Below are 14,322 nucleotides of genomic sequence, written 5' to 3'. Positions count from 1 at the left end.
CTGCTTCATTGTTTGAAGAGGTTTTTCCTACTCATGGGTCATACTTATTCCACTAGGCTGTGACCACATGGCCATAATTGGGCAGCTTTGCGTTTGTTTGAGATAGATACGATAGCGGCAGGAAAAAAGATAAGCTATTTATTAAATGTACAGCGTGTCTGTGTGATTGCTTTGGGTTTCGCAGTACACAGCAGGACGTGCAGTCTCCAGAGCCATGAAATTCCACTGCACCTAGATGAACACGAAATCACAAGAAATGCTGTCCAAGTTTCCACTCTGCAGTGAAGGATCTCTGTTCTGAAAAACTGGTAAAGAGAGGGCACTGAAGAGGCCATAATTAGTAATTTTAAAGCCCATACTGGGATGTGGACATTTAATTTTAAACAAACCGTGTTGCTGTCTCTAAGAATCTGTTTTTGCATTCAACTGAAAGCCCATGGTATAACAATCCTTTTTAAGGATTTACCACTATATTCCTAATAGTGCACAGAGAAGAAAGGACAGATGCTTGCTTTTGTCTGTTCCACTGTGAAAGGAAAAAAAAAAGATCTTTGAATGAGTGCAGGAGAATTTATTAAACTGGCAGATCTATGTTGATTTTACATAATTTTCATTATTGTTTTAACACTTGGGCGTAATAAGAGTTGAAGTACACATTGCATGACCACAGGTACTCCTGGGATGATACACATGAGCACACAGAAACTGCTGCTCTGTTACCTTCTCTTCTCTGTATCCTGACAGGCTGGCATATCTGCACAGGCACTCACCTCCACAGCACACCCTTGCTGGCACAGCCCCTGTTTTTTTGGATAGTACCAAGAGCAGTTTTCCATCCACAACCTGTACTAGTACCAACTAGTACCCAGAGCCTTATCTCCCCACTGCTCCCTGCCCAGCTCTGCAGACATCCATCCTTGCAACTGTGCACTGCCCTCAAACTGCCACCCCTGTCTGCAGCAAATCCAGCAACACAGCAGTTTTCTTTGCTGCCTCCCACCTGCCCTATCTTGTAAGTCTGGGACAAGGCTCCTCTACCTCCAAGTGTTTCCAGGCTGCTTCTGAATTGTTTGAGTTATTCGTCTCTGATGGAACACACGTAAAAGATTTTTAAGCCATTGCTGCAGTCTATATAAAGTTTCAGATTTTTGACATTTTGCACATTAATAGCATGCTCTCACAAACCTTGGGTATGTTTCTATGACCAGTTTACATTTATATGTAACTGAACTGAAACATGTAAAGTCATATTCAGGTGCCTGAGCGAGAAGGCAGATTTCAAAAGTACGGATGGTTGTTCGCTTCCCCATGAAGTTTGCCACTCTTCTCAGGTGTGCCCTTCTCTGCACTGTTTTTCCACGCTCCAAGGAAAGGACTGTCTGTTCTTCTTTTCCTTTGGAAAAGGTGAAAGATACTGCATGGTCTGGCAGGAGCCAGAGTGAAGCTGCTTGAAGTTAGATATCTTAAAAGCCATTACATCTGGAAAAGGAAGATGAAGATCTGACCCAGAGAAGAGAGATTAACTGTCCGTTTCTGTGCTTACTGGATGAGAGGTGATGAGCCTGACTCTAATGGGTTCCTGAAGATGGTATATTTGCTCTCTGCATCCTGCCGGGCTATGATGAGCGACAGAGTTCCAGTTGGCTGCTCTCTTTTTCCCAGGGGAATTCACCTAACTGCCTGAGTAACAAACATACTGAGATGCAAAAGACCAAAGAGGAGAGAGAGCTGTGGGGCCCGCAGGTCCTCAGCATTCTCTTCTCACCAGCTCTTTGATCCGTTTTCATCCTTTGCTTTCCTTTCCAGACACATCTACAGAGGCTGGTAGCCCTAGCTGTTTGAGACTGATTCTCCCATGCCGCCAGTCAGCAGCATTCAGGACTGGATTACCAAGGACTGCTGAGATGGGCAGAATGGAGGATGGTGCCTCAGAGTGGGAGTCCAGCCAAAGGCATTGAGAAAACTGGCAACCTTTGTGGTCTTCTCTCCACCAAGAACAGAGCACAGCTTTTATTCAGGGATATTTTACAAGGAACGGGAAGGGAGTACCTCCAAGGAACTTTACACATGCATCTCCCTGTGACAGAATGTTAGAGATTTGCTAGTTCCCTTACATTCTCTCCTGCTGGCTGAGAACAGCCTTGTCCTGATTAAGAGAATATCTTCCTCAGGCAGAAGGAGATGTATTACTAAAAGCTGCCAGAGGAATGCTTTGGAATGACCCTTCCCAATCGGAGAAACAGTATTCTGGAAACACCCATCATTTGTTGGCAGAGATACTTCTTTTCTTAACTACAGAACCAAATTTCTTTAACTCTCTTAAGGGTCATCTTTGAACTGGATCTCAAGTATATATTATTAAAAATAAATCCAACAGCAACACATTTTGTTTCCTTCTGTTTCACATTTCTGATATTTCCTGAAAAGAACAAAATGTTGAAACAATGAAATGTCTTCTTTTTATTCTTCTTATAAACCCATCTGGCACTAAGAGACAGTTTACTGAACAGTTCTTCTGCCCAGTGAAGGTGATGGATGGGGCTGAACAAGAACTAGAGGATCTAGTGAGGGGCCGTTTGCATCAACAGCAACAGTGGTAATCAGAGAACTATCTACCAATCTTCTTGTTTCAAAAAGAGACGTGGAGGGAAAATGATTCAGCCCATAATTTATTATGGTTTGTGGAATGGAATTTAAAGTTAGACAAATTAAAATTTTGATTATTTGCAGGAACAGCCCCTGTGTGAGGCAGGGCCCTGATTTTGGAAGGAGCATCTCATGAGCATACTTGGACTTAAAACCTTCAAGAAAGACTGTTAGAGTGCTAAAGCACTTAAGAAAGTGGTGCGATGGTGCTGATGCAAAGAGTGAAGTTCATTAGAGCTATCCTGCTCAGCAAACTGGGCCAAGTCATCCCTTGTATATCAAAGAATCACAGAATGGATTGGGTTGGAAAAGACTTTAAACACCATCCAGTTCCACTCCCCTTGCCATCATCAGGGACACTTCCCACCAGCTCAGGCTGCCCAGGGCCCCATCCAACTTGGCCTTGAGTGCCTCCAGGGATGGGCACCCACAGCTTCTCTGGGCAGCAGTGCCAGGGCCTCACCACCCTCTGAGTAAAGAATTTCCTCCTAACATCTAACTTAAATCTCCCCTCTTTTAGTTTAAAGCTCTTATTCCTTGTTCTATCACTACACTTCCTGATAAAGTATCCTTCTCCAGCCTTCTTGTAGGCCCCCTTTAGGTACTGCAAGGACACGATGAGGTCTCCCTGGAGTTTTCTCTTCTCCAGACTGAACAAGCCCGGCTTCTTCAGCCTGTCTCCATGAGAGAGGTGCTCCAGCCCTCTGATAACTTCATGGTCTCCTTTGGACCTACTCACTCCAACAAATTCTTTCTTGTGGTGCCCTAGAGCTGAATGCAGTGCTATAAGTTGGGCCTCACAAGAATGAAGCAGAGGGGAAGAATCACCTCCCTTAACCTGCTGGACACGCTTCTGATGCAACCCAGGATATACTTGGCCTTTTGGGCTGCAAACGCAGATTTCTGTCTCTTGTTGCGCTATCCATTCACCCGTACCCCAAAAATCCTTCTCCACAGGGTTGCTCTCTATTCACGCGTCACCCAACCTGTACTTACTATTGGGATTGCCCTCACCCACATGCAAGACATTGCAGTTGGCCTTGTTAGACTTTATGATGTCCACACAGGCCCACTTCTCCAGGCTGTTCAGGTCCCTCTGGATGGCATCCCTTCCCTCCAATTTATTGTCAGCACCACACAAATTGGTGCCATCTGCAAAACTGCCAATTGAAAATACAGTCCTACCGCCCCCGTCACTGACACAGATGTTAAACACTACCGATCCCAGTACTGGCCCCTGAGGAACACCACTTGACCGTAACTCTGAGTGCAACCATGCAGCCAAACCCTTATGCGTTGAGGGGACCATCTGTCAAATTCATCTCTCCAATTTAGAGACCGGGATGTTATGTGGGACACTGTCAGATGCTTTACATGAGTCCAGGTTTTGTGAATGTTTTTGAAAGCTGAGATAAGGTGAATGACAGAGCTAAAAGATCCATGTTACTTGGAGTGCTGAGTGCCCTAGGAAACCTTCCCAAAGCCCTTGAGACAAAAAAGCCAGGGGCTCTTTTGCTGCTCAGTCTCACTGAAACTCCTAAATTTTCACTGGTTTTAATTTTCTTCCACTCCTTTTCCCATCTCCTTTCTCTCAAGCTGATGACCAGATCTGCACATGGGGAAACCTCCAGTAATTCTTCAGAAGCCAGAAGACTGAATAATGCAAAACTGCAATTGAGCCCTTAGGATTTGGTGATGTATCTGACAGGAACGGAGAGAACTGATGGTTATGTCAGTTCTAAAAGAAATGATTTAACTTGACCAAAGACTTGGTAAATTCTTCCCTTCTACTTCCCTTATGAATGTCCCAAAAGTTAGATTCATACTCGTCCATATCCAAATTAATTTCTTTTGCATGATTAATCAGCAGCTGAAAACTGATGATGTCATGGACTCCGTCATCTAATGTTACATTTCTCATGTATTCTTTTAACTAAATAACTTAGGCAGCAATGGCTTTGCTGACTGACAGTCAGCTTGAGTCTCTGCACACAGATTTAACATTCCTTTTCTCTGTTTTCTCATCTTTCCCCAGCTTGCTTGCTTGCTGATGGAAAAAAAATTAACTTCCACAACAAGACTCTGAGCAGTAAATACAGTGGCAGTGTATTGAAGAAATATGTACATCAAGGACCAGGGGTGTACTTACAGGCCTGGACAACCAAGAAAAGCAGTGCCAGGGCAACTTCATTGCCCCAAGCTGATCAGACAGATTTTTGTTTCAGATGAAAAGCGAATAGAAGGAAGTCAGATTCCCTCAAATGCAAGCTGCCAATAGGAGCAAGGATAACACTTGCATTTACATGGAAACAAATATGTCTCAGTTTTTAGGCGCTTTGGAAAAAGGATGATGGTCTTTGCAGGAAGGGTGCAGAACACTCTAATGTTGATTACATTTGCTTGGCAGTTGTTAACTGACAATGTCTCCCAGGTTTACCAGAAATGGGAGTTTTTCTGGAGTCAATATTATACTTCATTTTCCATAAAAACACTGATTTGTAATTCTCATCTTTTTCTCTATCAAAACTTTGTTCTGCCATTCTTAATGCTTGAATGATTCTCAGTGGTTTGTTTCTTTTTCCTAATGTTTGGAGTGAGTCAGAGGCATTTGCCAGTACAGTAAGTTGTAAAAGAGTAAGGTGGGGCCTTATATTCTCTCAAATGTGGGCTTTTTTTGTTTGTTTATTTGTTTTTGTTTTCATTTTGTCAACTTCTATCTCCAACAGAGTGTCCATTTAGAAAGCTCACATTTGGTCTAACCTCTTCTCAATGAAAAATGCTGTCTTTGACAAGGTAATCTTGACAAGTTGGTTTTGAAATACCTCAAGTGGTTCATTTTCCATCTTAATTTTCAAGCATTTTAGAATATATAACACTATGAGCATACATGTTGATGAGTTTGCAGATTCATCTCGTTGAGATATGAGCTGCATTACAGGTAAACTGAATTAAATAGCCATTTCTGTTTACAGTTTTCCAAATAATTACAGAAGAATGAGATTAGAGTCAAATACTTTCTGCTAATAGGTTTAAGCATTTACAGTTGTAGAAGCTTTTTCATAAGTAAATGCAAAATTATTGCAGCAGTTCAAAGTACCAACAGGACTTGAAAGCCTGTAATTAATTTTAGTTACATTTCAAATAATCATAATTTGTGAATAGTAAACCAGATAAATCCCTGGGAAGATTCCACTAAAGTGCATTACATCATACCTGAAATAAGTTTTGTTTTTTCCTCTGGTATTTAGAGTATCTCTGAAAAAATCCCCAAGTGATTAACAATTTCAGCAGAAAACACAAATGATAGTTCACAAATGTGATCTAACAATGTCCAAAGAAAATATCTGCTGGTTAGAATGGGCTGTGAACGAGGTCTTATATTGTAAACTTACTTAAGAAATTCAGCTGTCTCTTCATTAGAAACTGATGAAGAACCCTTTTAGAATTCACTTCAAAATTTTTACAAGCACTGTTTCCCAGGAAGTACTTTTTCCATGTTTATTTTTTTAAACTTAAACTATTCAAAAACTGAGAGTGAGGATTTACATATAAGCTCATAAATAATCTACTGAATTCAAATTAGTTTCCAATGCATAGACATCTCATGTGCCAGATCTTTTCCACTAGGGATGCAACTTCCCACCTTTCCAATCATGAAGCATTGAGTATGCAGGCTCCCTGGGCTAGCTAGCTTCCCCATAGCTTTCCATGTTCTTGCTGGCAGCAGTCTCTTCTCTTGCTATACTGTGCCCATTATTTCCCTGCCCAGCTCCAACACACCCTCAGTGCCCTTCTTGCAAGCCCAAGAACACATCCGCTGGTAATGAGGTAGGACCCCAGCATGGGAAAAACTAAACGTCTCTACGTGCTACATACCCGCTAATAGAATGTAGTAGATCTTGAAATAAACTAATGAATAATTAAAGTTTTCCATTTGTGCTGTTCTCTTTCTTCAGTTTCACAGTTAGTGTTCCTCTCTAGGGTAGGGAGATTGCCTTCAAGGAGAGGAACTGTGTTGTTCTAGCCCAGTAAAGACCAAGATCGGGGCACCTCTGCTTCTCCCTGCTTCTTTCCTTCCTGTCTGCCTTCCTTCCTTCCTTCCTGTCTGCCTTCCTCGCTTCCTTCCTGTCCCTTCCTCGCTTCCTCCCTTCCTCCCTTCCTCCCTTCCTCTCTCCCTCACATTCTGGGATTAGATAGGCAATGTAAGAATACAGATATTTGTTTAGAGCTCCATTTCTCATCATGATCTCTATTCAGATTTCATTGTTTTTATCAGGACTTCAGGACTGTAGACATCCAAGAGATTCTTGATTTTTAAGGCAGCAGATTTTAAGTTATTTTGGTAATTCTTTCCTTGCCCTCCCTGTCTGTTGTTCTCTCTTTCCCTTTTTAGTTCTTCTTGCTCCTTTGGAGGAGCCTGGTCAGCCCACTTGGTGTGTAGAGTGTTTTACAATTTGCTAAAATTGTTGGAGGTTTTGATGTGCATTGCTGTGAATATCCAAGTAGCTATACTTTATGATTCATTTTTTCTGCTATGAGTCAACATATGCTTGTTTCAGATTTTGCAAGAAATATTTTACATTAAAAAAGCTTTTCAATCCCATCTGAAGTTTAAATCAAACTATTTGGCACATGACTTAAAACATGTTATATTTCGTATTTTTTTTATGATAAAGCAGAGGCCTTTCTAGAAAAGTCCCCAGGAGACTAGTATCATTTGTATCCTTTTTCTACTCTCCCACAGATTTCAGTAGAAGACTATATCCTATTTTTAGGAGTCCATTGGACAGTTCAAAACCAAACCAAAACAACAATCAAAAAGCAAAGAAAAATAATAGATGCTATGAACTGGCCTCTTTCAGAATTACAATTTTCTTTGAACCAAAAAACCAAACAAAACGCAACAACAACAAAACACCTGAAAAAAAACAAACCTATTTCAGCATGTCAGAAATGTATTGCCTTTTAACAAGATTAAATCATAAGACAAGATAAATCACTGCATTAGGCAAGGTTCCTCCTTTTGACTACGTCTGGTTGATGTACAACAGCCTTGAGAAGATACATCTGTGAGAAAGGGAGATGCAGATCGGATCCTCTCAGATGCAGAGTGTATTCAAATCTGGGTATTACACAGCCTAGATGAGTGCCTGCTTTTACAAATTGTGGCTGCTGCCGTCAGCAATTTTAAGTTAGCCTGCTAACTAGTTTTTTTCAATCTGAGTAAGGAAAGCTTCCATTTGGGGTTGAGTAATGTATGTGCCACAACTCAGAGCAACATTTTAGAGTTTTTCTTGTGAACACACACACACACACACACAAAAATATATCTCTATCACAATCAGTTCAAACTGATTTCAGCCCTATTCTGATTTCTTTGGCTCAGCCACAAAAGTGAAAACATATTCCAATGACCTTAGAGGCAGAATTTCCTTGACATAAATGACGTGCACCTCTATAATAAGCAGAAGTCTCTCTGTCCAAGAGTTTACTCTCTCAGGAACAACTCAGCTCCCAACAAGATTCCCATCTCCATGTTGCATGGACATTTAGGACACTGAGCAAGAATTGGGAAGCCAACCTGGACCGCCAGCATCCTATATCAGTGACCAAGCCTCAAGCTCTGTTCTCCTTGCTGCTCAAATCTCCCACTTCCTTTCTGCAGCAAAACTGTTCCATCTATAGTGACTAAAGGCTCTCCTTGGTATCAGAAGCATTAGCTTCTTTATTCACTTCATGTGCACAAGGCAGCTATCCAGAGACCCTCAGACACAGCTCAGTGCTGAGATTAGCAACAAACAGACATTCTGTGTTTGGATACAACCTCTACAGTGGGAACAAGTTCTTCTTTTCAAGGTCTAGAAAAACTTCTCATCTGTAACCACCTGCCAAAACAGCTGCTGTGCCATTGCCTATTTTAACTACATATCAGGATCTGCAGGCTAGACTTGCTTTCAGCATTCACATGGAGTCTTTCCGGAATAAGCAGGGTAGGCTTTGAGCTTATGAAAAGCATCACACATGCCTTCTGGGACAGAATATTATTTTAATAGATGAAATGATCTGACTGGCTTCCAAGACCTTTGTGCTGGGTGGAAGAATGAAATGATGAGGTTATGGAACCTCCTGTATGAATGCTGAAATAAACAGGAGTATGAATAGTTCTGCAGAAAGACATGGGAGACAGAAACCTAATTTATAGAGAAAAGCAACAGAGGGTGAGAAGTGATCTAAGTGTTGACATTCCATACAGTGTAGTGGGCACTGCTTACTTTCATTACAGAGACTTTGCTACCCCCTCCCTGGATATCAAGGCACTTGTCACCCAGGACAAGTCTCATTTTTTACATTATGCAGATGAGAAAACTAAGGCAGAGAGAGGTAAAGACTAACATTCTTAAAACTGGCCACTGATTTTCAGTGTCTCTGTTTCTGCATGTGTAAAAAGAACCTGATATGGATTAAGCCACGACTTTCATGAACAATGTTTTTCAGGAAATGTGAAGTATTTTCTGTTCAGTATGTACAAAAAAGAGGCACAAGATGTCTCAAATTCAACATCTGAAATGAGTACGTATGGGAAAAATTGGTCTCATTTATGCTACTTTTGCTCATACAGAAAGTCAATGCCATTAGTGTTTCTTTTTCTAAGTTACAATGAAGGTTGCTTTCTTCTTTTTAAATAATGTATTTGATTTTTATGTTGTTTATTACACTTTTTGCATTAACACTTGAATACAAACTCTAGGTCATCCATGCATAACATGGAGATATCTGTGGAGTTGCATTTGCTTTTTCCAGATGTTTGTATGAGTATCTAACTCAGCAAGGAAAATGTATCTTACTTATAAGTCATAAAGAACTGTATTTTGTTTTGGGCATGGATATTGCAGCTCTTCTGACAACGCTGCGCCCACCTTCTGTCTGAGTCTTATGCTGCCTTCTATGACAGCACAGATGCTAGGACTCCTTAGTGACACCAGGAAGTGTGTCCACAGAGCTGTGTTGTTCTTTTACCAAAGATTTTGAGCACAGAAAAGCTCCTGAATGAACCACGCAGAAAGCAAGTAGACTGCCTTCCTGGATTTTCACGGGGCTGCTTTGCAGGACCCATCAGTGAATTCAGATTGCCTCACTGAGCACAGATCCAAATTCTGATGCAGCTCAGATGCTCACATAGGCTCAATCACAGTGTGTTCTCCATCCTGCTATTTTCCCCTTCTCCTTACATGACAACCACACTGCTGCTATTTGCACTGTGCAAATACTCAGTTCCTTGTATGGATTTAAGAAAAATCAACTACACTTCCACCGATAAGAGAGACGTTTAGGAAAACCGATAGCTTGCATTCAACTGAATGTTTGTGATTTTTATTTATTTGCACTGTCCTCTTGTTTGCACTTCCCTATTGGGTAATGACTTTCTGACAGGCTAACTGTACCTTGACAACGTCAGATCTATGTGCTGTTCTCTTTTACTTCTCTCTCCTTGACTATTGGTCCCACGATACTGTTAAATAGCAGCTGTGCTTAAACCCAGACCTAGCTGAAATGACCTGCAGGCTCTAACAGGGCTTTGGGAAACAAACACAGCCAGGCTCAAACTGATAGTGCTTAAGCACCTGCAGTCAACTCTGAGCTGTCTATGAGAATTGCAGTATGACTGTTGCACGAAGATTGCTTACGACCATAGTGCCTACAACATTTTGCTGCTCTGGAAACGCTTGCTGCTGGGATATGAAAACAGCCGTGAGATGTACAGTGATATCACTGCGGCAAGATGGGAACACCAACGTGATTTGGTTGAAAAATGGCGGTGAAATGGAAAATGGCAAGCGTAACAGTGCCTACAAAAAATTACAGAAGTGTGATTCATCAGCAAAGTGCAACACCTTGCAGCGTGTAAAAATGATTACCTTCTGAAGTTCTTTGTGAAGCAATTTATGTTTGTCACGTGGGAAGAAAGGAGGGAAGTTACAGAGACAAACTGTAGAGTGGCTTGGGTTGGAAGGTATACTTTTTTTTCACGCCTCATTTTCACGCGACCCACTGTACAGCCATCTGTATGTGTATAAAAGCCCCAAAATGGAGTGCTGCAAGGAAATAAAAGGAAGCCCTTGCTGGGGATGGTTTGAAGGGACCTGGGGTGCTTTGGGTTGAGAGGAGGTCTGCATTCACTTCCTTTGCCATGTGGGGACTCTGCACAATGGGTGTGTTTTGGGGTGCTCAGCACACACCCCCAGGCCCATTTTGGGATGAGGAGGTACCAATTACTACTATTTTTTAATTTTAGACATATACCTGAACATCCTTGATACATAAGAGAAATCTTTCGGCACATTTTTTTCAATTTACTTACAGTTTCATTGTACAAGAAGAATAATAAAGCTCTATGGTTTTGAAAGCCACAGTGGTTTAACTGTAGGCTTAACTTAAAACTGCTTTGTCTGATCAGTAGAAAACCCCTATGTAACATCTCTTATTTCGTTTATCTCAAAATGAAATGACTCTTCAGCTACTGCATAACTGAAAAATCAAACTGGCTTGATCCAGTTTATCTAAGTTGGTTCAAAAACCTAATTTAAGGCTTGATTAAATGCTATTAATGCAAAGTTAAATAAACTACATGCCAGCGAAGGCTATTTTAGGAATGGCTGCTCCTGCTGAAGGGGAAGGGTTTTAAAACAAACTAAATTAATTTACTTTAAAAGTTAATAAGATAAACTATGCTAAGTGCTTCCATGTAGAGAAACTTACGGAAGTATGACAACAAATCCTTTGGAAAGCTGCTGCTCAGCAGAAGACAGGAGCGAATTTCAGAAATCAAAGGAAATAAAACCCCGTGGGCTGGTTGTTGTTGCTGTTTGTTTTTTTTAAAACAAAACTCAAAATAGGACATTTTTTCCACTTACCATGCAGGGGAATGAAAAATGTCTTTTCATTACATTCCCTGATTTCTTGCTATTGTTGCTACAATTGCAACTCCAACACTGAAAACACTGATCCATGCTAAGAGAAACCAGCAGGGCTGACCCCAAGTGCCCCAATGGTGCGATGTAATCTGGCAAACAACAGCTCTCAAAACATTTGCTTTGCTACTGTCAGGATGTTTGCAACATGAGATATTTCACAGATAAATTCTCAACAGAGGGCTATAGGACCACCCAATGTATTTTGCAAGAATCTGATGACAATAAAATCTCCAAGGATTATCACGTAGTGTAATGGAGTTCAGACTGGAAATATGTGCATGTTGAACAGTTAAGCTAGTTACAACAAAGTCCATGCATAGAAAGCCTCTGCCCCCTAGTGTATGTATAGCAAGGCTCTTTTTCATAGGATATGGGGCAGTGAACCTCCTTGAAATAGAAAGAGGAACCATTTTTTTGAATGTTAATGTATAATTTACACGCTTCATCCATGTCTTCTCCTACATAAGCAGAGAGCCCAGGGTAAATTGTTAAGGGTCCCCTGCATTGTTATGGTGAACATCTTGTTTTGTCTGAGGTGCATTTTTAAAAGCTGTTAGACATGTCTTTTCTTTTTTCCTTGGACTGACCTTATTTCAGCTGAAGTCCTTATTGATTCACCATTGGCTTCAGGCAGTGCAGAGTGGTATTAACTCAGTTTTCTCAGTCATGTGAACAGATCTGCTGACTTCTTGGGGCCTGAGACTTGTGTGAAGGATTTGTCCTGAGATCTAGACGTCCAAAGAGATACCAACCATTAAAGCCATAATACTTCTTTTCAAGTTAATGTATTTGTTTCCCTAAGGAGATATTTGACTTTTTAGCAAAACTGTACAAAACAAATACATGAAGAGACAGAAGAAGTGGATTAAATGACACAGTGGTCCAGAGGGCATTGTGGCAGCTGGAAATTCCCTTTGCTGCTGCTCCCATTGGAGCAGTCCTGCTCCCACCCTAGACCTGTGCTTAATGGTCCTGCAAAGTTTGTAAGGCTCAAAGCAAAGCAAGACTTTGCTGGTATTGCATTGATCTGGATGCATCACCAATTGCTTTCTGACTGCAGACCTAAGCAGTTTTAATTCCTGTTATCCTAATACCTTGACTTTGTCGGTTTGATTGAGCTCTCATGTTTGACTCCTTTCTACATACATGAGAACGCAGTCATCTATAAAGTTTCCATAATGCTACAAATGCTGGAATCAATGGACTACAATGATCTTTTTAATCTGATCTGTTTAATACCATAGGAGACATGTAGTGCATGAACACCCACAGCAAAGTGTCAACTGTCCACTCGTCAGTACTGCCATACAATTTGGATGTGCTTTTAACAATAAGATCTGAGGGACTTTGGATATTTTGTGATTGTATTTCAAAGTACTGCCTATTCTAGCATAAAACCTCACATATGCTGGGCCTGACCCTACTCAGACCTTCTGGGTAGGCACAAGAGGCTTTTGACGTTTGTTGTTTTTTTTTGCTGTTGCTGCTGTATTGTTTTTTGACTTGTTTTGTTTTGTTTTGTTTTTAAAGATGGCGTTGTGTCTTTCTGTTTGAAAGCCAAGGGAGCATTGAAGTGTTTAAATTTGTGTCAGTAGTTCTATTTACAGATATTATTTATACCTCCTGAAATAAAACGGTTGTAATTCTTCTGACACATTTGGATGACTGTAACAGTTTATGACCAAAAACTCTTTAAGATCTCCTATTGTAAAGGTTCAAATTGTAAAGGAATCAAATTACGGCAACCCCAGAGAATGTCCTTACGTACTTCAGTGAGGCACTGCGATACCCAAATCAAAAAGCTGTGATGCAGCTTGTCACACTGCCATTTTAGGAACTGGCATACTTCACACTATCTGTGAGAGATCCTTCAAGGAAATGACTGCACAGATCTGTTTAAAGAGAGAAAAAGAAATATTTTTGATGGCCATATAGCAAATGTGTGTGGGGGGGCTGTTCAAAGAGTCTTTTAACACGCTCTTGGGTCAGATGGTTCTCATGTGATGCAGTTAGAAAAAAAGCAAGCAAGAAAACCCATGTTAAGGGAGATTCTGACTGAAAGCTGTATCATAACATCTTTCAGGAAAGGATGGACTGAAATACGCTTTGCCATCATATTATCCACTTGTACAGAAAAGGAACACTGAGTTGAGCCAAATTTTAGTCTCTAACTTTCAGGCTACAGAGCTAGAAGTCTTTTTAAATATTCTTCTCTCTGAGGTCTTCACACTTCAGAGAAGTCATTCTAACTGAGAACAAAGCTGCAAGCCTAGTTTCCAAGGGCCTTCATAAGAGGCCAGCTGATCCCACCCCAGCTACTGGACAAGAAGGCTGGCAGTGAGAGTGGGACAAGGCCCTATTAAAAGAGAAATGGAATGACTTGTCATAGTTGAAGCTCAATTATCAGTGACGACACCAAGTAAAGGTGAAGCTCTGCTTAAATACTGCATGCCTGTGCTTAATGTTCCTCCTAAGAACGGCAGCAGCAGAGGGAAGCTGCTCCGTCACTGAGGGCAGAGACACAAAGTGATGAGGAAGTGCTACAGAACTGCCTGGATGTGAGTTCCTGCTGTTACTGGTTAGACATGATCACACAGCGGCCTTTTCCAACCGTAATGATTCGACGATCCTGCACAGCAATAGGTAACAAGAGGGACAGGAGCAGCTCGTGTGCTGACTGGAAAGACTCTGTCTGTGTTACCTT

At 41.1% G+C, this 14,322-nt stretch overlaps 1 protein-coding gene across 1 annotated transcript in view; it reads right to left on the bottom strand.

Moving 5' to 3' along the window:
- ITPKB (inositol-trisphosphate 3-kinase B) overlaps positions 1-13,509 on the bottom strand; it is a 70,351-nt gene extending 56,842 nt beyond the window's left edge. Inside the window, exons 1-2 of the mRNA XM_085218914.1 lie at positions 13,387-13,509; positions 12,206-12,346 (exon numbers count right to left, since the gene is read on the bottom strand). The gene's annotated coding sequence lies outside the window, so the exon portion shown is untranslated. The remainder of the gene's footprint in view (positions 1-12,205; positions 12,347-13,386) is intronic.
- Between the last annotated feature and the right edge of the window lie 813 nt (positions 13,510-14,322).

This window comes from Meleagris gallopavo, chromosome 2 (assembly GCF_905368555.1).
Source record: "Meleagris gallopavo chromosome 2, MGAL_WU_HG_1.1, whole genome shotgun sequence".
Taxonomy (NCBI): Eukaryota; Metazoa; Chordata; class Aves; order Galliformes; family Phasianidae; genus Meleagris; species Meleagris gallopavo.
The sequence above is the reverse complement of the archived record's forward strand: the minus strand, read 5'-3'. Positions and strand labels throughout refer to the sequence as shown.